Source organism: Chiloscyllium plagiosum, unplaced genomic scaffold, assembly GCF_037043375.1.
Source record: "Chiloscyllium plagiosum isolate Xiang-an unplaced genomic scaffold, Cpla_swu_hap1 HiC_scaffold_24, whole genome shotgun sequence".
Classification (NCBI taxonomy): Eukaryota; Metazoa; Chordata; class Chondrichthyes; order Orectolobiformes; family Hemiscylliidae; genus Chiloscyllium; species Chiloscyllium plagiosum.
Genome location: NW_028270162.1, coordinates 35,983,961 through 36,009,388, shown reverse-complemented (window position 1 = coordinate 36,009,388; position 25,428 = coordinate 35,983,961). Strand labels below are relative to the sequence as shown.

The 25,428-nt window shown below is 39.1% G+C and overlaps 2 protein-coding genes across 16 annotated transcripts in view; one reads left to right on the top strand and one right to left on the bottom strand.

Moving 5' to 3' along the window:
* ascc2 (activating signal cointegrator 1 complex subunit 2) overlaps positions 1-1,156 on the bottom strand; it is a 62,194-nt gene extending 61,038 nt beyond the window's left edge. The window contains exon 1 of one of the 2 annotated variants that reach the window (XM_088000082.1): positions 1,050-1,156. The gene's annotated coding sequence lies outside the window, so the exon portion shown is untranslated. The remainder of the gene's footprint in view (positions 1-1,049) is intronic. The other variant, XM_088000083.1, reaches the window with a different exon arrangement.
* Positions 1,157-1,389: 233 nt separating this feature from the next.
* The window catches only part of mtmr3 (myotubularin related protein 3), a 138,563-nt gene continuing 114,524 nt past the window's right edge, over positions 1,390-25,428 (top strand). For 10 of the 14 annotated variants that reach the window (XR_015761266.1, XM_088000072.1, XM_088000073.1 and 7 more), the window contains exon 1: positions 1,390-1,612. The gene's annotated coding sequence lies outside the window, so the exon portion shown is untranslated. Of the gene's footprint in view, positions 1,613-2,021; positions 2,076-2,144; positions 2,169-25,428 lie in introns of those variants that run through there. The other 4 variants (XM_088000081.1, XM_088000074.1, XM_088000070.1 and 1 more) reach the window with 3 other exon arrangements.

Here is a 25,428-nt window from a genome sequence, read left to right as displayed (position 1 = left end):
AATAGTATTTCCTCAATTAAGTTACATACATCTGAATTTTAAAGTCATTGCGTATCGGGTCAGTATCAAAGAACTGAACACTTGCCATATTTTTCAGCAAGTGTTACAGCCAGCATCAATCATTACATCGGACATCTGTGTGGAGTTTGCATGTTCTCCCCAAGTCTGCGTGGGTTTCTTCCGGGTGGTCCGGTTTCCTCCCACAATCCAAAGATATACAGGTCTGGTGAATTAGCTATGCTAAGTTGCCCATAGTGGTCTGTACGATACATTAGGTAAAAACAATGACTGCAGATGCTGGAAACCAGATTCTGGATCAGTGGTGCTGGAAGAGCACAGCAATTCAGGCAGCATCCAAGGACAGGCAAAATCGACGTTTCGGGCAAAAGCCCTTCATCAGGAATAAAGGCAGAGAGCCTGAAGCGTGGAGAGATAAGCTAGAGGAGGGTGGGGGTGGGGAGAGAGTGGCATATTCTTGTAGAGAGAGGAGGAAAACTTCTTCAAGGCAGGCATCCTTGCAAAAGGATTCGCAGTAGGGTTAAAATCAACGAGGTAAAAACAATGACTGCAGATGCTGGAAACCAGGGGTAAATATAGGGTAGGGAATGGGTCTGGGCGGGTTACTCTTCGGAGAGTAGGGGTGGGGGACTTGTTGGGCCGAAGGGCCTGTTTCCATACTGTAGGGAATCTAATCTAATAGAATTAGTTCCCAAAAGAGTAAAATTTCATCCACTCACAGCTGCCAAACGAACGTGAAGCAATTCAATTTGTCCGATAACATTTTATTTGGATACGGGCAATATTATTTAAGCAATTTGCCTAAAATTAGGAATCGAGGATCTACCTAAAGACACGCTCATATATTTTACAGTGCATATATTTTACGCAACTTTGCCTATGCTTCACGATGCCAAGTGCAACTGCGTATTTAACTGAAGATCCCAATAGACAGTGTATATGTACGGTTCTTTTCATCTGCTATGCATAAATAATACACGATCGCAGAAAACACATTTTACCATAATTAACAAACAAAAACTGAGACGTACACAATAAAACCTTGGAACAACTTCACATTAGGCTGATGGCAAAAATCTCCAGACAATCGCCGGGTCACTTCTGACTTGCTTCCCAACAAGTACTTCCGGTTCGGAGGGCGTTTCTACTGTGTTGACGTGGCAGTGGGTTCATAAAAGCGCAGGGTGAGTCCAGTGCGCATGTGCCAGCGTGCCTGGTCGCTCGGTTAAAGGTGAATTTTAAAACAAATCGCAGCTGTTGCCGCGACTAACCAGTGGGGGTGCTGGCACCCGCGGCGGCATCCCTACGCGCATGCTCAATGATGGCTGCTGGCCGGCCGGCGTATGACGTCGTGTTTTTAGTCGACGTTCCCCTCCCCTCTTGCCGCCATGTTCTGATCAGGAATATTATGTCTGTGGTGAGGAATAATAACAAATAATAATGCTCATTTTTCGGTGAAAGAAAGAAAGGATCAGCTTTGGGTATCTGCTGTTTGGTGATTCTAGAGGGAAAATCTCCAGTGTGTATATTTTAAAATTTTGTTTCTGGCTGGAAGTGGTGGAGAGAAGAAACTGGCGACTGTTGTGGCACTCAGGTTAGTTTACAAGTTGTTTGCTTTCAGGGTGTCCGCCCTCCATCTTGACAGCGTTCAGGGAAATGCACCGAATATCGTCTGGGGGACAGCTTTCCCCTTTCATATTCAAGTATCAGTCTCATTATTGCTCTGGCGGTTTTGTCCTTTTGAAAGATCATCCCCTCCCCGCGGCTAATACTCAGCAATGTTTGATAACCGGGAGACCGCTTTTAAATTAAATAGAGCAGCCTCGTATTGAATGGGATGTCTTGCGCTCACTTTAACGATGATTAGTTGCGCGGGGGGTGGGTGCAGCTCAGCTGAGGGAGTTGCAATTCGCTACTGTCCAACGTGGCTGGATTTGTGTTTTTTTTATTCATTGATACGTTTGTAATGACAGATCTGGGCAGGTTTTCGCGTTCGTTTTCTGCCTATTCGAATTTTTAAACATCAAATGCACTATGAATTTCTCCCTTTACAATGTGTGAGTGGGTAAACTTGCTTTTTTCCCGTACATTTTGTATTTGATTTTTCGGGGGTGGATTTATGTTTGTATCGACATTGGTAATTTATTCAGGTAAATACTAATATTGTGATTTTTAAGTAACGGTTGACTTGTATTTTTTTTATGAAGTTGATCCGCAGCATAAAATTACTTAAATAGCATATTATTTTGACATCCCAATAGTCATTGTTATCGTTTAGATCTTACTATGGAAAAAAAACATAGGCAATTTGCAGAACCATATGATTTATTGAGGAATCACGTTTCTCAACTACCTGTTACTTTTGTACCGAGATTTATAACATAATATATATATATATATATATATAACAGTTACAAATCCAGTAAAAGCCAGTGTGTTATTTTCAAACAAACACTCGTGTCACCTGATGTTTTAGAAGCCACACTAACTGACCTGATCTATTATTTTACATTTATTTCTGTCGCTAACTTGATATATTGCTGTACAACAAAATTCATTTACTGTAAAGGCAGTGGTAAGGAAATCATATTAGGAGCGAGCAATATTCAGAGGATAAAACTCACAAATCGACAAAAAAATTTTAAGATACCATGCTCAGTTTTTGGAAGCTAGTTGAATGTGGTTTATATCCTGTGAAATCTCAATGGCATTGACTTGTTTGTTATGGATATTGCCATTTTATTTGACATATAGTGACAACCTGGGTCTCAGCAATTTATATGCAAAATTTTATTTTTTTAAACATTGTTTCAAAATTTTAATGAGTACCTATTGAAACTCCAGGATCTTCAGAAGTTGGAATATGTAGTTATTTAGAAGTTACTGTACTACAATGCTTTGTGATCAACTGTAACTTTAATTACAGATGTAAGATAAAAAATTGACCCTATGTTTATTTCAAAATGCTAAAAAGGCATTGAAGAATACTAATTTTGTTAGATAGCAGAAGTAGTGACGGTTAATTCGCATATTTTGGATCTGTGTGGTAGAAGAATGGTTTATTTCTTTAAATCCTGTGCACATGAGAATATTGTGTAATCATTACTATCGGTAAAAGTGTTATTTCGGCTTTGAGTCTATATCAAGAACCTACCCTTCCTTCTGGTAGAAAGCTAATTTGTAAAGGGGGTGTGGTCACAGATTGTTACTGGCCTACTAATCCCAGAGGCATTAAGTGATCCAGAGTTGAGTTTAGTTCCACACCACAGCAACTGGAAAATTTTAAATTCGGTTAATTAAATCTAGAACTTTAAATTAAGTTGGTGCCAATCTGTGAAATAGTGTTGTTTCATGAGCGGGCTTTGACAGATGGAAATCTACCATATTTATCATGTCTGATATATGAGAGACTTGGAAATCAAGAGCAATTTGGTTGACTTTTAACTGCTCTTTGAAATTGTTTGTTTGAGTAGCTACTTAGCTGTATTTCTTAAGCTGGCAAAGCACCCTCTTCAAAGGCAATAGAGAAATTAATTGCTGGAGGTCTGTGCAATCATAGCTATTTTAAAGAAAACACGTTAGACATTGTGTATTTTCAAGAATCAACGTCTGTGTCATGTAAGTGAGATATTGAAGATGCTGTAACCAAGGGAGCTTTTGCTTTTGCGGTTCATGTTTGCTAACTTTCTCAACTATTGTTGCATCCCTGTAACTTGCACTCAACTATCTTATTCTCTTTGAAAAGTTAGATTTGGGAAGTTAATTTGGTAAGAAACTTGCAACTTGTGTTCCTTGTTGGGTTGCCATCTCAGCAGGTTGAAAATTTATGTTTTGATTCAGTTATTTAGAAGATAGTATAAGGAAACTGAAGTTTCACAATAAAACATGGCCAAAGGCAATGAGTTCTGTAAAATTTGAGGTTTTGGTATGTTTAATGTAGATGTTTTATTTCCTTGATTTCTTTTCCTACTCCAAAATCAGACTTTTGGCTTTTTGGATTATAATCAGCCTTAAGTGAATTGTATCCAACACGTTACCCTGCCTGTGACATTGCAGAAACTTATTTAGTTGTCATTAGTTTTCTCCCCCAAAGTTTTTTAAGACAGTCATTTAAATAATTATTTCAATTTTTTAATTGAAGAATTTTCAAAAATTCTGATTGGTTTCTGATTCAATGCATGGATATAATCAGTCTGTGAAGTTTTTCAGCAGATGGAGTGACATTTAGTGCATACTCAGATATAGTCATTGATCATGTAGGGACTTCAATAATATTTATTTCCCTGGAAAAGCAACTTTATTTGCTTAATTACATAAAACACATGCACTTTTGAGTTTTGTAACCTTGTCTTTTTATTCTTCTGCCAGTTCTCAACAACCCCCAAGTTATTAGTTCATTGCTTGGCTACAGTTTGAAGAATACCTGATTTTTATTGTAATATGCACAAGTATCCATTCTTCATGATGAGCCGAGGTAATATCATCGGTGTCTTAGCACTGAGCCTGATCCTATCCAAAATACTTGTATACACATGTATTTCAACATGGGTCACTTACAAGTGGCTGAAAGTAGGAATTGTGATTGACTTTGTAAACTGCAGACCCAAGGACTGCTGAAACAGTTTGTTGTCCTATGGATCCCTAATAAGGATCAGCAAATTGGCGTAACTTCAAGAATTAAATCTGGATCCCCTCCCAAAATCTGTATTGTTGATGCGTTGAATACTGTGAATGATGATGCTGAATACCTGAGCCATCAAGAGAAAACCATGTAAACATTCTTTGCCTAACTCTAGAAAGGTTTGCACCTTTAAAAGAAAAAAACTTGAATTGGTTCCTTCCAGGGCCCCAACCTTCCCTAACTCACTAATCTCGGTAATGCTCAAAGAAGTCCACACTCCTCATTCCACTGTTAGAAACTATATCAAAGCCATGGCCTCCCAAACTGTGGGATTTGGTAACAAGACTTGGGACAGTGTGCACTGAGGCTGCTATCTACTGAAAAATCAACTCCTCAGTCTTTGAACAACAACTCTCATACTTGGTCCAACTTTTCACTCTGTAATTACATGGAGTCTCAAGCCTTAAAATGCAGTCACATGGAAGGGAGGGGGAAAGCACTAGTCAGGTCCCATATTTTAAATTTCTAGCACAAAACCTCGTCATCTTTCCACCATACTCTTGTCCAAGCTTTTGGTTGCCTGTCTTAATATCTTATTTGGCTTTTTCAGTATTTGTTTTTATATCCTGGACGTTATACTTCATTAAGTATTCGACATTAAGCAAATTTTTGCAGTAATCACAGTTTAAATACCAGTAGATGATTATGCATTTGTACAGATTCTCCTCCACGCATAGTAAAATGATGTAGTCTCATAATTTAAATATCTTTTGAAGGCAGCTTCTGCCCTGACCAATCCAAATCACCCTTGTGAAAATCTCCAATGTGATTGACTGCTGTGTGTTAATACAATTCCCACTCTTCAGCATTTTGATATAATCATGATGCCAGTTTCTATTGTCAGTTGCCCAGATCAGTGGAAGTTCACGCATGATTCTATTCCTTACTGTCAACACATCCAAGCAATAGTGTTTCTCCTCCACCCTGCCAAATAACCCATTGAGCTATCCCTCTATAAGAGTTTCTGTTTCTCACTCTTGTATTGTCTACATTCCTACTTTCAGTGACTTCATTCATGGACACAGTGGCAAGTTTCCATATGCACACTGTTGTACGTGTTTCAAATTCTCCCATTAGAATCATAGAGTCCTCAAGATGTACATCACGGCAACAGACCCTTCAGTCCAGCTCCTCCATGCTGACCATGAATTAATCTAGTTCACCTGCCAGCACTTGGCCCATAATCCTTCTTAACCCTTCCTATTCATATACCCATCCAAATGACTTTTAAATGTTGTACTTGTACCACCTCCACCACTTCCTCAGGCAGCTCATTCCATGCACATACCACCCTCTGTGTGGAAAAAGTTGTCCCTTGGGTCCCTTTTTTATATCTTTCCCCAGTCGCCCTAAACTTATGTCCTCTAGTTCTGGACTCCCCCACACCAGGGAAAAGATTTTGTCTATTTATCCTATCCGTGCCCCTCAAGATTTTATAAATCTCTATAAGGTCACCCCTCAGCCTCTAACACTCCAGAGAAAACATCCCCAGCCTATTCAGCCTTTCTGTATAACTCAAATCCTCCAACCTTGGCAACATCTGGAAATCTTTTCTGAACCCTTTCAAGTTTGGCAACATCCTTCGCATAGGAAGGAGAGCAGAATTGCATGCAATATTCCAAAAATGACCTAACCAATGTCCTGTACAGCTGCAACATGACCTCCCAATTCCTGTACTCAAAGCTCTGACCAATAAAGGAAAGCATACCAAATGCTGCCTGCACTATCCTATCTACCTGCGCCTCTACTTTCAAGGAGCTATGAACCTGCACTCCAAGATCCCTTTGTTCAGCAACATTCCCTAGGACCTTACCATTGCGTGCATAAGTCCTGCTCTGATTTGTATTACTTAATTCAACCCCACTTGTACAGTTTGACATCAAGGTTAATCAATTTTTCCTGAAATTAAATGAGGAAAACCAAATGCATTGGTTCTGGATCTCATCATTAACTGCAGCCCTCATTTCTTGCCCTATTTTCTCTCTTGCCAGGCTAAGTTAATCATCTAAATCATTGATCTTGCATTTGACTTGCAGCTAAACTTGAAATCTCACTGATGAAGGACTTATGCCAAAAATGTCGTCTCTCCTGCTCCCTGGTGCTGCCTGACCTATTCTTTTCCCCACACGTTTTTGACTATGATCTCCAGCATCTGCAGTCTTCACTTTCTTCTAGTTAAAATCTCACTTGCCTTCCAACCCCAAAATCTATCCTCTTTCTGTGCCATTTCTTCATTCCATTGCCACTGTTATTTATCCAGGTGTTGCACATGCAGACCTATGAGGTCCCATTTCAAATTCAGTTGGCCATATCTTGCACAATATTAAGTCCTGATTGGCCATCTCTCTCATTTTTATTGACCTAATTTGACTCTGGGTCACCAACTAAAATCCTTATCCTCATTGTTACTCGTACTCATCCCAGACTCTTTTCTGCAACTTCCAGCCATAAGCCACTTCCTGTATCCTTTATTCTTGTGAAGATGCCTTTTTCATATTTGTACCTTTTTAATTATCTTAGTTTTGTCATTTCCATCTTTTATAACCTACTGCCTCCTTCTGTCTTTTATTTTGAGTTTTAAATCTCTCAACCTATTTTCAGACAAGATAACAGTCATCTTTTCACACTGTGTACGTTGTACAGGGAATAAGATAAACAACTCCAGATATAAAGTACCTAAGGTCTTAAGACACTGTAGAAATGCAAATGTTTGGCCTTTGTTGGTTAATGGTCCTCTGCTATGATGGTAAGAACAACACAAAGCCTCTTTGCCCAAAGACAATAGACAATAGGTGCAGGAGTAGGCCATTCTGCCCTTCAGCCTGCACCACCATTCAATATGATCATGGCTGATCATCCTTAATCAGTATCCTGTTGCTGAGGCTAAAGGCAAAAACTGAGTTTTTGCTCAAAATGCTTTTGTGTAGTCTTGGCTGAGAACATAATCAGTCTGTAATTCTTTGGTCAATTAGATTGCTGGGACTCATTGTTAGAGGGTCACATAATAAAAACAAATCGTCACGAAAGCATAAATCATTAGAAATTTTGGCTTTGGGATTAGTGTGTTCGAAATTAAATAAGAACACTCTTATCAATCTGAAAAAGAACAAAGTTGTTATTGAGAATCAGTTTTGTTAAATAGTTAGAATGAACTCATCCTGAATAGCTCAAGAGCTGTGTGAGAGAATAGCTGTCAATTAATGACTTCATTATTTTCCAAATTTGGAGAGTTCAGGGGAATATCAGCAGGCAGTAGACTAGAGACTATTGTGTAGATACTTAGAGGATGAATACATTGTCCATTCTTCCTTAATTTTGTGTCAGCCTCAATTGGTGTGATATGATTTTTTTCAATTAAATGAAATAAGTTTGATTCAGTCCAACTTTATTGGATGCAAGTTCACATAACTATCTCATCATTTCACATTATTTCAGCCTGAGACTTCTCACTAATGGCTTTTGTGTTAGCTAAAAGATGTGTACTGTTTCGTAGAGTGTTCTTTTGCAGTTGGCATGAAAATACATTTTGACACCAACGTTCTTTTAAAGGCACTGTTACTCTGTTGCATGTGCTTAATTTTGACCATACCAAAGGGGTAAATATTCCACGTTTGTCAACATATCAAAACAAATGCTCATTTGTTGGGAGAAATACCGTATATAATCATGTAAATGTTGAATTTTTTAGACTATATGTTAAAGTTAAATTTATGGGGTGGACTGTTACATGGATACTACTTCTGAGGGGCTGAAATTCATGCTACAGTCCAAAATTCTGTCATAAGCAGAAGCCTTCCTTCTGCTGATTTCTGAATACAAACTGGTGAAAATGTATATATCTTCCAGTTCAGCCAGCAGCTTTGGTGCATTCTTAGTTCTCTGCCAAAGCCCTAAGTCATGCCTTCTCATGAACCTTGTGTACCATCCAGCACTTGCCTAAAAGTCTGAAATTCCATCCTTCTTTGATTTTCAAGTACCCACTCAGCAACGTTTTTCTCCAATTGTGGCCACGTGGTAGATTTACCTCTGGTACACTTTCATTTTGGCACTGTCTGAGGTTGGTTCGATATCTTTCTCCAGTCTCTCACAAGTTTCTCCGGAACGCGCAAAGTTCACATGCTGCTACACAGTTAGTTATCTTCTCTGCAACTTCAGTAACTTTCAGTTTAAATGCTGCTGTATATTTTTTTTCTGGAGGGCATTTTTACACAAAATGAAGAAATTTCAAAACCTTAGCTAGGTATGTGACTTTATTCTACAAGTGCTTCAGAAGAAATGTGCTCAGCTGAGCTACACGCAAAGGGAGATTGTCACCTGATTCTGACCAGATGCATCTTAAATTTTTACGCCAAATTATGTGAATTGAACATAAAAATGAAATAGCATGAAAAAAAGTTCTTCTTTGTAACATTTATGTACAAGATAATACCTTGACTCACAAGTGTTGATCTATTATCTGTGAAGTTAAAAATCACACAACACCAGCTTATAGTCCAACAGGTTTAATTGGAAGCACACTAGCTTTCAGAGCATTGCTCCTTCCTCAGGTGATAGTGGAGGGCTCAATATTAACACACAATTTATAGCAAAACTTTACAGTGTGATGTGACTGAAATTATGCATTGAAAAATTGATTGTCAGTTGAGTCTTTCATCTGTTTGACTACCATGATAGTTTCACTTCTTTCATGTGTAAATCACAAAACCTTTTTTTAGAAGTTGCATTCTCAGGTTAGCTGTTAACAATGGATGATAGCTAGACAATATGTTGAAGGTGTTAGCCCCGTGTTCTGTCTATGCCATGATGTTTAGATTTGTTATCTCACTTTTTAGATTGAGTATTACATGAATTAATGCAGTTTTTGAGCAAAGTACAATGTAACTCTGCAAGTACAAATTCACCCCACAAAATATGTGTGTGGGTCTTTGTCGGGGTTGTGTGTGTGTGTGTATAGTGAGTGTGTGTGTATAGTGAGTGTAGAGTGTCTTAGGTCTGTGAGGGGGTGCATGTGAGAGTGTGGGAGTGTGTGTGTATAGTGCAATGGTGGTCATTTTATCTGTGAAGAACTAAAATAGGGGTCAACTTTTACATCAAATAGACTTTTACTTGACTATGTACAGAATAACATTGTATTCTTTTTGTTACATTTTTATTCATTGTATATGGTACATAGAAATAATCATTCATTCCTTGGTGCCCTTTTTGAAACTAGAAAAATCACTGAAGAGATGCTCAGTGGGTATCGGAGTGGTTGTTTATTAATCGAGCAAGTCAGCATCCTTTTCATACATGAATGCTTATGCAAAGCAGACATTCATTAATCGGGCATTTCTTTCCTTATGGGCTATGTCACGGGATAAAGTACTTGATCCTGACACTGGATCCAACTAGAAATTCGGTTTCCCTGCTTGCATCCATGTAAGCCTTTCAATTTGTCTCAGCTGTAGGAGTACTGTGATTGCCAAAACCAAAGAGGTTCAAGTCCCACCTGCTCCAGAGGTATGTCATAACATCTCTGGATTGGTTAATTAGAAAATATCTTGAAAGATAATAGCCTCCTTGTCAAGAATTTGTTTGAAAAAAAAGTCCTTTCCCTGCTGCTGGATTAGAACTGTGATGTCATTCATAGGCTTTGGCAATTGATGTGACTGCGTCACACTACATCCGTTTTTTATTCATATGAGTTCTTTGTCGATTTTATTAACAACTAATAGACTCTACATTTGTTTAAAGTCCACTTTCATCTTATCAGTATCATCTCATTGGGCAGATATAGTACAATGTCCCCATCTGAGTGAGGTGGTTCTGGTTCAAGTCCTACTTATCTTGATGTGTTAATATACATTAAAACAAAAATGCAAATTGTATTTAATTTGGCAGTTGTAATGAACATCCAAGGTGGTTGCTGAAGAATATGACAAGATCTGACACTAAGACAGGGGAGCTATTAGAATTGGTGACCAATAGTTTGGTTGAAAAACAAATGATGTTTAGAGATTTGAAAGGCATTGCAGAGCTTGCTGTTGATGATTGAGAATGGGTTCATATACCCTAGGATTGTAAATCACCACTATATTAAAAATTATTTTTAAAAGAGAAAATTCAAGTATAATAGTGGCTCTGAATACATTTCGTGCAGTTTTGAAATCCCACAGTTGATGAGTTTACAAACCAATGGTGGGGGCTGAGTGCTTGGGAAAGGTTGTAGAGGAAGTGAGCCGATTACTAAATTTAATAGATTACTTTTGTAAGGAAGCTTTTCATTTTGTTGCTCCATTTTAAGCGAGCCACAGTGTTATGGGAGACCACTTGTACAAAAATCAGTGCTTCTTTGCAGTCTTATGGCCAACCTTCATACGTAGTCACTTTCATTTCTATGCTAAGATGTATAGAAACAGTATCAATAACCAGGTTATGATTTCTTTTTACAGAAGGTACCTTAGTATTTATTAGCACATAAACAACCTCTGGCATAATCAAGAAATATGCATAAGAGAATTCTAAATTTTCACATCCGGTTGTATTGTTTGTGTGGATTTGCATATCAGGATGAGAGAGACGGAATTGTAACTTAATTGCAAACTGACTGGCATTAAAGTGTATTTGAAGCAGATGGATTAGAATTTTGTTTGCATTTGTTCAAGAAATCAGTGGTACTCCAGTAATTTAAAGAAAATGGAATACAGTATTTTAGAAAAAAAATTAAGTTCACCATTGAGTAGATTTCAAATCTATTTTCTTATTGATTCTTATTTCAAGCAAAGGTTGAGTAGGAGAAGCAAGGTTGTAAATTAAAATTGTTCCACATGTGGTGAGGATTCTGGATTTCAACATTACCTTTTGGAGCACAAGATCCAAGTTAGGGATGCTGCCATTACATTGCAGAGCCTGAAGTGCTGAGTAGATAAATTCCTCAGTACATATTGGCAATGTACAAGAAAATACTTTATTTGCTATTGTCTTACAGTTAAACTAGTGATTATCATTACTAGACTAGAGTACACTTACCCCATCACATCCAAGTCTGCTTACGCAAAGTAACCCAATTGATGGAAATCTCACTGGGTCCCCATGGCCCTGCAGTTTTGCCCTTTCAAGTGCTTGTTCAATTATTTAAAGAATAAATTGAAAGAAAATGTCAACTTGAAACAGGACTTACTTGCATGCCACACAAGACCAGGCTAAGTGATCCCACAACCAACAGATCAGATCAAAGCTCTGCACGCTTGCCCTATCTAGTAATGAATGGTGGTGGACAATTAAATAACTCCCTGGAGGCAGCTCCACAAATCTGTCCTCAATGATGGAATAACCCAACACACAAAATGCAAAGAGACTTGGCTGAAGCATTTGCAGCCATCTTCAGCCAAAAGATACTGATTGTCTGATGCATCTCAGCCTTGTCCAGTGGTCCCCAACATTACAGATAGCTGTCTTCAGCCAATCCAAATCACTCCATGTAATTGAGAAACAGTTGGAGGCATTAGATAATGCAGAAGCTATGGGGCCTGACAAATTCCAACAATAATAGGAAAGACTTTGCTCCAGATCTGGTCATTCTACTAGCCAAACTCTTCCAGTACAGATTTAGTTTGCTTGCTGAGCTGGCAAGTTTGTTTGCAGACATTTCATCACCATGCTAGGTAACATCAGTGAGTCTCCGGTGAAGCACTGGTGTTCTGTTCCACTTTCCTATTTGTGTGTCTTGGTATCTTAAGGTGGGTGATTTCACTTGCAGTTCTTTTTCTCAGAGGCTGGTAAATGGAGTCCAAATCAATGTGTTTATGGGTGGAGTTCCATTCGAATGCCGGGTCTGTGTCTCTAGGAATTTCTGTGCATGTCTCTTTAGTCTGTCCAAGGATAATGTGTTGGCCTAATCAGTAGTCCACCCACTTTAACAGACCAAGATACAAAAGTAGAAAGCAGAACAGAACACCAGCGCTTCACTGGAGACACACTGATGAAGGGCTTTTGCCTGAATGTTGATTTTCCTGCTTCTTGGATGCTGCCTGACCTGCTGTTCTTTTCTAGCACCACACACCATGCTGCAGGGTGAAAGTGAGGACTGCAGATAATGGAGATTAAAGAAGTCCTAGCAATGCTGCAATCAATGTGCATCAGGGACAAACTCTACTATTTTCCTATGTGCCAGGTAATGTAGGTTGGAAGTCAGTCATTTCAGCTTCAGGAAATCTCTGCAGGAGTTCCTGAGGGTAGTGTCCTATGCCTAACCTTTTTCAGCTATTTCAATGAGCTTTCCTCCATTAAAAGGTCAGAAGTGGGGATGTTAGTCAATGGTTGCATAATGATCAGCACCATTCATGACTCCTCAGATACTGACCATGTTCAAATGCAAGAAGATTTGGACAGTATCAGGTTTGGGCTGACAAGTGGTAAATAACACTTGCACCACACAACTGCCAGGCAATGACCATCTCCAATGAGATGGAATCTACTTAATCCCTTCACATGCAGTGGTGTTATAATCACTGAATCACCAATAACATCCTGGGGGTTACCACTGACCAGAAACTCAACTGGACTTGCCTCAAACAAACCGTGGTTACAAGAACAGGTCAGAGGCTAGGAGTGATTTGATGAGTAACTCACCTCTTGACTCACCAAAACCTGCCCATCATCTAATAGCACAAATCAGAAGTGAAGAATTACTTCCCACTTGCCTGGATGGCTACAGCTTCAAACACCACAAGAAGATTGACATCATCCAGGACATAGCAGCCTGCTTGATTGGCACCATATCCACTATCACCCTCCCCTGCCACCACTGACACTCAGTAGCAGCAGTATGAACTATCTACAAGATGCTTTGCAGAAATTCAAAGATCCACTTCCATCTAGATGGACAAGGGTAGCAGCCCCTGCAAGTTCCTATTCGAGCCACTTATGAAGCCGACTTGGAAATATTGCTGTTCTTTCCTTTCTTTGAAATCCTACAATTCCATTCGTAAGGTCATTCCGGGTTAACCTATAGCACATTGACTGCAGTGGTTCAAGGCAGCCCCACCACCACCTTTTCAGGGCAACTACAGATAGGCAATAAAAGAGTGGCTGGCCAAAGATGTCCACATCCCACAAGTGAATAAGAAAATAAAATGATTCTGCATAGGCTATCCTCCTGGGCAGGGAATTCCAGATTGTTACTATGCACTGCATTTAGAAAAACAAACCTCAATTCCCGAGCAAATCTTGCCCAAGATCTTAAATCTGTACCTCCAATCCTTTTTATAAAATTGCTTAAGCATTTTAACCTTTAAGCATTTAGTAACCTTGGCACCTCTATCAAATTCCAATCTGTTTGTCAAGGAAAACAAACCCAGTCCTTCCAATTAACCATGTTCCAGGATTATTTATTAAAACAAGGTAAATCATCTCAGTACCTTTTTTAAAAAGAACATTTATCTTTTAATAAGTAATACACATAACTACTTTAGCTGCCACCTAATCAGAATTTTGCACAACTTCGCAATAATTTCCCTGCTCTTGTACTGAGCATCAATTTGAAGCCCAAAAATCACTTTGCTAACCCTCACCATGAAGTAAGGGAGTGTTGCTGAACAAAGACCTTGGAGTACAGGTTCATAGCTCCTTGAAAGTGAGTCGCAGGTAGCTAGGATAGTGAAGGTGGCATTTGATATGCTTTCCTTTATTGGTCAGAGTATTGGGTACAGGAATTGGGAGGTCATGTTGCAGCTGTACAGGACATTGGTTAGGCCATTGTTGGAATATTGCGTGCAATTATGGTGTCCTTCCTATCGGAAAGATGTTGCCAAACTTGAAAGGATTCAGAAAAGATTTACAAGGATGGTGCCAGGGTTGGAGGATTTGAGCTACAGGGACAGGCTGGGGCTGTTTTCCCTGGAGCGTCACAGGCTGAGGGGTGACCTTGTTGAGGTTTACAAAATTGAGGGGCATGGATAGGATAAATAGACAAAGTCTTTTCCCTGGTGTGGGGGAGTCCAGAACTAGAGAGCATAGGTTCAATGTGAGAGGGGAAAGATATAAAAGAGACCAAGGGGCAACTATTTCATGCAGAGGGTGGTACATGTATGGAATGAGCTGCCAGAGGAAGTGGTGGAGGCTGGTACAACTGCAACATTTAAGAGGCAATTGGATGGGTATATGAATAGGAAGGGTTTGGAGGGACAAGGGCCAGATGCTGGCAGGTGGGACTAGATTGGGTTGAGATAAAGGTCGAAGGGTCTGTTTCCATGCTGTACATCTGACTCTATGCTGCTACTTTCATGGACAGATGCACCTGTTCCTGTATACTTTCTAGAATTGTGCTATTAATTTTATATTGACATGAGGTTAAGCAAGGCAATTTATTAAGTAACAGATGAAATTTAATACAGAAAAACCTCTGTCCATCCTGCCAGACCTTCTGACAACCAAGATCTAACTGGACTGTAAGTTTCCAGTTCTTTGCCTCCTTCCCTTAAACAGGAGGTTTTCACTAGCCATTTTATAGTCCTCTGGGACTCTGACTCTAGTCAATCCTGAAGATCATCATTGTCTGCACAATCTCCTTGGCTATCTTCAGAATCCTGAGACATTATCCCACTTCGGTGATTCATCCTACCTCAGATCTTGCAGCTTTCACAGCAACACCTCCATAGTAATGGCCCTTGTACTCACCACCATCCTGACTCTTGAAATTAAAGTATGCTACTAGTACCTTCCATTGAAAAGTAAATGCAAAGAAAGTATCTATTCTATTATTCTGCCATTTCTTGGTTCCCATTACAACTGTCCAAACTCATTTTCTAGCTTTTTTTAATGTCTAAAATATCAATCTTTTGAGATAACTAGTTGGCATGTCCTCATTTAGAAACGGCATGTAACAAAGACACTATATCTCCTGATTTATTTTCTTATGTCCCGACTATTGCTTGGATGCTTGTATCTAATTCCCATCAGGGAGTTTATTGGTTCTCAGTTCCTTTACTCTATCCACACAGATTCTATACCTTATAACTCACTACTTGCTCTAGAATTAACCCTGCCTCATCCTTTTGATAGGACATTTATCCTTGGACATTAGGTCCCAAATCTGATCCCCTTGCAGCCATGTCTCTAATGCCCGCATCATACCTACCAACTTCAGTTAGTGCTACAAGTTCATTTACCTAGTTTCCCCCACCATCATCTGAAAAAAGGTATAATATTCCTTGTCTTGAGATCAAGCACAACCCTCCTGCTTACAAAGGATGCCATCTGTACCTCCCCATTATAGAAGCTCTTACCCTACTTTTGAATGGCCTCCTGACTAGTGCAGTGGTCAGTTTACCTACCCTCCCTGCAGTCCTTTTCCTCATCCACGCAGGGATGTCGGAACAATGTCAAGAGCCAAGATTCACCAATCCTGAATTCAGTATCCCTCTCCCTGTCTCACTTGTCATATTCTCCTGAAACACAGTATCTGGGTAATTCTTTGCATGTGAATAAAGTATTTTTTCTAAAATCTACTTTAATTCATTCACAGGGGAAAGTCAAAACTGGCTAGGTCAGTATTAATTGCTCTGGTCAGTTATGAATGCGCAATAAAGAATCAACCACATTGCTGTGGGTCCAGAGTCACATGTAGACCAGACCTGGTATGGATGGCAGTTTCTTTCCCTAAAAGGACATTAGCGAACTAGACAACAATTGACAATAGATTCATGGACAACAATTGACAATAGATTCATGGTCAACATTAGACTCGTAATTCCAGATGTATATTAAATTCAAATGCCACCATCTATCACAGTGGAATTGGAACCCAGGTCCCCAGGACACTACCTGGATCTCTGGATTAACAGTCCAGTGCAAATACCATTAGGCCATCCTCTCCCAGATTTTCACAAATACAGTCAGTCAGTTCTGCACTAACATGGTAGTTACATTCTCATGCAATCTCATGTTAAGAAAAATCAGGTCATAGCAGCACCATTTAAACTAATGGGGCTAGAATCACATTACTAGTTCACACTTCAGAAACAGTGGTCCCTAATTCAAATCAGTCACATTATAGTGAATTCCCACTAAAAACACACACATTAGAGCAGAAAAACTTGTATTAAAGTAGTTCTGTACAGTCTTTTCATCTCAAGAGAAAGAATAGAATTTGCCATTCCCTACAGTTGCAAAAACTAAAGCCATTTCTTACTCGGGCAGAACATTATGTATTCACCTTATGGCCTCAACTTACTGAGCAGACCCTGATAACACTTTGGTAGAAAGACTCTAAATGGTGGTCTTTCTCTGCAGCCAGATAAACCGTGCTAACCACTGTGGGCGGCACGGTGGCACAGTGGTTAGCACTGCTGCCTCGCAGCGCCAGAGACCCGGGTTCAATTCCCGACTCAGGCGACTGACTGTGTGGAGTTTGCACGTTCTCCCCGTGTCTGCGTGGGTTTCCTCCGGGGGCTCCGGTTTCCTCCCACAGTCCAAAGATGTGCAAGTCAGGTGAATTGGCCATGCTAAATTGCCCGTAGTGTTAGGTAAGGGGTAAATGTAGGGGTATGGGTGGGTTACGCTTCGGCGGGTCGGTGTGGACTTGTTGGGCCGAAGGGCCTGTTTCCACACTGTAAGTAATCTAATCTAATAACTCTGTCCCTGTTGTGCTGCAATTGTTAGAGTTCCAACTCCAGCTCGTTAATTCTGAGCCAATGTTCCTCAAGTAATCAACACTTGATACACAGTTACCAAGGGCAGTGTTTGTCACTGGCCACCCGGATGTTTTCCTATCTTCCTGGTGGTGGAAATTGAATAAAGATTGGTGCACTTTGTGTCTTCCACTGTGTCTCACACCTGCACACACACACCATGGGTGCTGGGGGAAAAAATAAGCACTACCGCACTTAGGTGGTAGTGTGGGGGTTAAAGGGGAAAAAAATATATATAAAAGAAAAAAAAAATAAACAGGAGGAAAAAAAAAGAAAAGATACACAGTTACCATGAACCAAAATGGGGTTCATCAGCTGCCACATTAGGTACAACACATTACCTGACCCTGTATTTCCAAAATTTGTTTTTAAATTTCCTGCTCCCCTTTAGTTAAATGCATCTCTAATTTAACTTTAGTCTAAAAGCAACTTCAAATTAGCAGTTAATTACCAACTAGTGAACTTATGGGCTATCTGGTCAGGTTGGACTGAAGGGTCTGTTTCCATGCTGTCTCTGTGACTCTATATAGCTACTCCTGTCACTTTTTTAAAGACTTTGATCCATGAGTCTCCTCCCCCAACAAGCTCTCTTTTGCTGCACTCCTAATTAGATGTGAAGGCCTGTTTGGTCAGTTTGTGTCCTCCCACACTGGCTCCTCTTTCCCATTATGCCCCAAATTTCTTAAGATCTAAACAGGAGAAATACTCATCAATGAGAGACTGATCATCAATCTTTTTGCACATAACTTCAATTATACTCTGTTACAACGAAGTAACATTGAACGGCCCTTCCTTTTGTAGTGTCTAGTTCAACCGTTTCTGGAACTGGATTTAACTGGTTGTCTCATTTAACTAGTTTCAGCTGAGTATCTGTAAATTCTTGTTTGAAGCTGCAATTAAACTGCACCCAACCAAAAGAGCAACTTTGAGTTAATTGCTAAATTAAAGAACAGAGTAGACTTTTGTTTGAAATTAGCTCTTAAATTATTCTTAAAACTTACCCTTTGAGCGTCCCTGTTTCACCAAACTCCAGTTACTCAAATACAACATGTAGTATTCTAGTGGAGGGTCATACTGTCTGCATTTTAAAGTTTCTTGTTCAGTTGTCACCACTATAATCAGTTTCATTTCAGCAAAATTCTACTTTCTAAAATTTAATGCCTCTTTCTGAGACCCCTAAACTGCAAGAGCAATTCATTTTATTTGTTAGCCTGGATTCCTTAAACTGCTCTTCCACAACCTTTTGTTTATGACCTTTTCCTTTACTTTTTTTGTGCTAAATGGAACTCTTTCTCCCCTCCCCTTCAGCCCTCACTATTTGGAGACTGCTGGCCTAACAGCAACAGCAACATTTTAAACCACCTTCTAGATGGTTATATCTTATTACGATAATGTACTCCTCTCACTCGGCTCTAGCTTTATTTTTATCCTCTACCATTGTTGCTGCAGCTCTGTTTTATTCATCTGAAGGGTTTTAAAGACCTCATTTAAACTCTTGTAAGCAAAATTTTAGACATCCTTCCATCATAATCCGAAGTCAAAATGAAAAAAGAACTGTTCTTCCCTAAACATGTGCAATATATTAGTATAAATCAAAGTTTTATCCACACATAGCTTCTGAAGTGAGAAAACAATGTTTCCAAATAACAGTTGAAATAATAGAGATAATTTTCATATTTGAGAGGAAAATAATGTCTCACAAACCTGACTGAGTTTTTTGAGGATGTTGCCAAAAAGGTGGTTAATGCCAGAGTTGGAAACATTGTTTATTTGGATTTTTGTAAAGCCTTTGACAAGGTTCGGCATGGTAGATTAATTAGTAAAGTTAGGTCACGTGGGATTTAGGGTGAGCTTGCCAGTTGGATACATAACTGGCTTAACGACAGGAGACAGTAATGGTGGAGGATTGCTTTTTGGGGTGGAGGCCTGTGACCAGCATTGTTGCACAGGGATCAGTTCTGGGTCGTCTTTTGTTTGTCATTTATATAAATGATTTGGAGAGAATTTAGAAGGCATGGTTAGTAAATTTGTGGATGACAGACACCAAAATTGGTGGCACAGTAGACAGAAGAAGGTTTTCTAAGGTTACAAAAAGATCTTAGTCAAATGGGTCAATGGGCTGAAAAATGACAGGGTTCAATTTGGATAAATGCAAGGTATGACATTTTAGAACCACAAACAAGGGTAGGGCTTATACAATTAATGGTCGGGCATTGGGTAGTGTTGTAGAACAGAGGGATGTAGGGGTGCAGGTACATAATTCTTTGAAGTTTGCATCTTACATAGACTGGGGATTGAAAAGGCATTTGTCATGTTTGCCTTCGTTGCTTAGTCCTTTGAATATAAGAGTCGGCATGTTATGTTTAGGCTGCTTCTGGAATACTGTGTCCAGTTCTGGTCACCCAGTTATAGGAAGGATATTATCAAGCTGGCGAGGGTTCAGAAGAGATTTACTGTATTTGGATGTTGCTGGGTAGGGAAGGTTTGGTTGGGAGTTTTTTCACTGGAGGAGGTTGAGAAGTGACCCGATAGAAGTTTATAAAATATTGAAAGGTTTAGATAGAGTTACTGGTATTTGACTTCTCCCTCGTTTGGGAATTTCAGGACAAGGGGTATATTTTTAAGGTGAGAGGAGGGAGATTTTAAAAAAGACCTGAGGCAAATGTTTTGCACAGAAGGTGGTTCGTATGTGAAATAAACTTCCTGAGGAAGTGGTGGATATGGGTACAATTACAACATTTTAAAAGATATTTGCATGGAAACATGAATAGAAATGGTTTGGAGGGACATAGGCTGGGAGCAGGCAGATGGGACTAGTTTAGTTTAGGATTATGTTCAGCATGGACTGGTTGGATTGGGGGTTCTGTTTCTGGGCTGTATGACTCTATGAAAGCCATCCTTGATCATGTGCACAAAATTTGAACCCATAGCCATTTATCTGAAAAGCAAAAATGCTATCAAGCACATAAGTAGAAAACTCAGCCTCTGAGTAGGAAATTTTGACATTTCCATGCACAATGCTCAAGAAACCTGTCACTGCTGAAAGTGTTTGGCAAACATCACTTTTTTTCCTCAAGGGTCTGTTTCTGTGCTATACATCTCTATGGTTCTATGACTTTGTTTCTGCTACCATATAGAAATAAAGTGTTTGGACATATGTGTGTCACTAACTTGATTGAGTTTTCTTAAGAAGTGGTAAAGAGGATTGATGAAGGCAGAGTGGTGGCCATTGCCTTTATGGACTTCAGCAAGGAGTTCGATAAAGTTCCACATGAGATAAACTGGCAAGATTATATCGTATAGGATCCAGGGAGAGCTAGCCATTTGGATGCAAAATTGTCTTGAAGGTAGGAAACAGAGGGTGGTTTGAGATTTTGGAGAAGACTTGTGACGAAGATTTTGAGAAGGCAGAGGGTGATGATGAAGGGTTGCTTTTCGAACTGGAGACCTGTAACCAGCGGTGTGCTGCAAGGATTGGTGATGCGTCCACTGCATTTACATAAATGATTTGGATGTGAATATAAGAGGAATGGTTTGTTGGCGTACTGGACAGTAAAGAAGACTACCTCGGAGTACTACAGGACCTTGATCAGATGGGCCGATGGACCAAGGAATGGTTGATGGAATTTAATTTAGCTAAATGTAAGAGATTGCATTTTGGTAAGACAAATCAGGACAGGATGTGTCCACTTAATGGTGCCCTGGGGAGCATTGCTGAACAAAGAGACCTTGAGGTTCATGATTACTTGAAGTTGAAGTCACCGGTAGACAGGGTAGTGAACAAGGTGTTTGGTGCACTTCCCTTTATTAGTCAGTGCATTGAGTATAGGAGTTGGAAGGTAATGTTGTGGCTGTATACTTTTGATTAGGCCACTTTTGGAATACTGCATTCAATCCTGGTCTCCCTCCTATAGGAAAGATGATGTTAAACTTGTAAAGGTGCAGAAAAAAATTAAGGATGATGTTGAGTTTGGAGGGTTTGAGCTACAGGGAGAGGTTGAATAGGCTAGGGCTATTTTCTCTGGAGTGTCTGAAGCTGAGGGCTGATCTGATAGAGGTTTATAAAATCATGAAGGGCAAGGATAGGATGAGTAACTAAGGTCTTTTCCACAGAGTAGTGGAATCCAAAACTAGAGGGCATAAGTTTAAGGTGAGAAGGGAAAGATATAAAAGGGACTTGAGGGGCAACGTTTTCACGCAGACAGTAGTGAGTGTGCGAAGTCAGCTGCCAGAGGAAGTGGTGAAGGCTGGAACAATAATATTTAAAATGAGGACATGAATAGGAAGGGTTTAGAGGGACATGGGCCAAATGCTGACAAATGGGACTAGACTAATTTAGGATGTCTAGTCATCATGTACAAGTTGGTATGAACGGTCTGTTTTTGTGCTGTACATCTCTACTGCTGTATGTGACACTTTAACACCATTACAGAGAAAAATATAGGATAATAGTACATATATCAAAATGTGTCGGTACAAACACCAAAACTAAGTTTTAAGAGCAATGTATTTCAAACGCTAAGATTGCTAGAAATCCAGGTAACATAGAGATCATCAATTGCGAGTGAAATCCACAAACCTACAACAGAACTATATGTTTGTGAAAGCAGAATTCACATTAGTTGATTGCTAACTATGTATGAATATTTAACAAAGCTTGACATTGATTACCTATGAATTGTAATTTTTAGCATTACAGAACTGAAGTATGTTTTGATTAGTGACTTGTAATATCACAGATTTATTTTAGGTTTCAGCTTTTTAACTTTTGTAAATAGATCACAAATCTTTGTATTCTTTTGTATCTCATCCTCATTTCCCTCCTAATGTAAACTGCAGGATGATAGATGTGCAATTAAATGTTTGTGCTGTGTACTTTACTATATGTGACAATTCCTGCATTTTAGATTTCCAGAGTTATGTTCCTTCTTTGTGTTTTGAGGTCTGCTTTTAAACCAGAAAATATTTGGATGGATTCCTCACTTAAATGTGCCAGTGTTGGACTGAGATTTTTTTAACAAATTCTCACACATAATCATCACTGTCCAGGTTCTAATTTAGCTACAGAAGATAAATAGATTACAGCCATACAAACATATTTTTAAAAGATCAATGAAATGCCTTCTGGAAAATTGTTTTTAAATTTGAATTATCATCCTTTTAAGGCCTTATGGTGGTCAATATAAATCACTTTTCTTCGTTGAGGGGTTGGGGGGGTGGGGGGAGGGAGGTGAGTAGCAGTAGTAAAGAGTGGAAGGGAAGAAGTTTCTCCTTGCTTTGGAAGTGTGCACTTTTCTTTGTGATACAATAGTTCATTGTTCTAACATGTTAATTTGTCTGAAATAACCTGCAAAATGAAAGGCAGACTCAAATTTTAATGAACACTACAATTTCATGGCCATACATTGAAATTTCTCTATCTCCCTCCATACTAAAGTTAAAATTTGGTATACAGTTTATTTGAAAGGAAAGCGCATTAATTTTCTAATAATGGATTCAAAACTAATATATGGTAGAAGTGTTCAGTAAGTACATTACTTGTTATGAGATGCATGTGGAATATCAGATATTTACAATCTAGTGAGCTCATCTTTAATATGCTGGAAGTGCTTTTCCATAGAAAACTAAGACTTAGAACAAAATGAATTCAGTTTATGAAGTAGTATGTTGCTTAGAACATGTTTTGAGTGCTTCAGAAATAACCTATTTTGTTTGTGCGGTAGTCATTTTGCATGCAGTGGCTAGCCAGTTATTCATTTTAGGTAGGAATGTTGATTAAGAGATTAGGAAATCCACTTCCTCCTTCAATTAATTGAATGTTCAAGATTTCATGGCACACTCTGGATTGACCTGGTGAACTGGATTTAACATCACATCCAGCAGTGCGTCACCTATGGTGTATAATCTACAGTGACATTAGATTGGCATTTGAGCCCATAATCTGACTTTAAGGTGCGGTATTATCAATTAAATCAAGTTCAGTCATAAGAACAAAATTTGTGTTTCTTTTTAAAAGCTGGAATAATGGAATATGATTCCACCAAATAATGGTAAAATTCCTGTTATCCAAGAAACAGAATTTGACTCATTCAGACTTGGAAAAACAAACAGCTTTATTAATAATTTTAATTATTTGGGGTCTTTATCTATTTTACACAACTGTTCTTGGGAGTGGAAAGTGAAGAGCAGAAGCAGATATGCTTTGAGTAGATAAGATATTTTGGCAAAAAATGCTTTATCAAAGTTAAAAACATTTAGCATTTCAAGTTTATAAATATGTACAGGAAGCAGCTAAGTCATGCTGATAGTTATGAAATTGTACCCGAAGTGTCAGGAGAAGAGTCTTCAGCATTTTGATAAACTTAGAATAATTTGAGAATACCAGTAAATTTGGATGGTGGGTGGGTGGGGGGCGGAGTAAGGATTTTAAAAATATTCCAAGATTTATGAAGTGTCCAGGTAATACTGAAGTTCAAAATCGGCAATTGAAAACCAAAACCTGTATGCAATATATAAATTGAGAGGAGAAAGTGCATTTGAATGCTTTTGATGTAGCACAAATAAATTAGGAAGTAAGGACAAGCCAAATCTTTGGTCCTCTGCAGAATAAGAATATAAAAGACAGATGTGGTATCTAATAGTTTTGGGTATTCTATCAAAGGCGTAAGTGAAAACATTGTCTTACAGATTCACTGGTTAAATACCTGGGATGAGGATTGAAGCACATCTGAAGTTGGAACACTTTTTATCTTTCTGTTGCATATGAAATGTTATTTAAATACACTTTTTCTATTCAGGAAAATAATTTTTTTAAAAAGTAAAATTGAGTTGAAGTTTAGGGTATGATGGATATGTGGGCCCTATTTATAACAGAAACATCTGGATGCAGAATATAATTGGCAATTTTGTTCAAAGTTAAAATAGATACAGATTCATAATATATACATCTGTATATATGAGACTAAAGTTTTAACCCAAAAGTAGAGGTCAACTCGATTTGAGCAGTTGAAATCCACCCTGACTGATGTCTTGCTATTTCCAGAGTTGAGGCTTGGAAGCTGTTGCCACCAACCCTGTCTGTAAAAGGAATGAATTGCATATCAGTGAGGTGGTGACCTTGACATCACATGTTGACATGTGCAGATACAAGAAGTTGAATAGCCATCTTCAATAAAAGCAAAATACTGCAGATTCTGAAGATCTGAAATAAATCAGTGCTGGAGAAATTCAGCTAGGGTCTGGCAGCATCTGTGGAGAGAGAAGCAGTGTTGAATGTTTCAAGTCCTATAGGTTTTAGGGGCGGCATGGTGGCTCAGTGGTTAGCACTGCTGCCTCACAGCATCAGGATTCCAGCCTTGGGCAACTGTCTATGGAATTTGCACATTCTCCCCGTGTTTGCGTGGGTTTCCTCCGGGTGCTCTGTTTTCCTCCCACAGTTCAAAGATGTGCAGGTCAGGTGAATTGGCTATGCTAAATTGCCCGTAGTGTTAGGTGCATCAGTCAGTGGGAAATTGGTCTGGGTGGGTTACTCTTCGGAGGGTTGGTGTGGACTGGTTGGGCCGAAGGGCCTGTTTCCACACTGTAGGGAATCTAATCTTAAAAAAAAACTCACCATCTTCAATGGTATGCTACTCTGATTCCATCAATGAGCATGTTTGCACTGAGGCAAGTTTGACGAGTTCAGCAAGTGGTTAGGAAGTACAAAGAGGTTGGAATTTTTTGTTAACAGTCGAGAGCAGACTTAAATATAAGTGAACGATTTTTTGGAGAAAAGTCGGGGATCGAACTTTCCACAAAATCTACTGTTACAGCAATATGTACGGCATGTCCACCTTGACTCAATTTTTAGCCATCATTGGATGACCTAAAATTATAGAACGTGGTAACAACAAATCAGTCTCTGATGCTTCCTGATGGTCAACCATTGGATCAGAAATGTTAATTTGGAAATAGGTATATTTCCATCGTGGCTGTTGAAGCAAAGGGGATAAGAATTCAGAAAAAGGCAGGTTTGTCCAAATATACTTGCATCTTCCATAGCTTAAATCGGTTTGCTTTCTT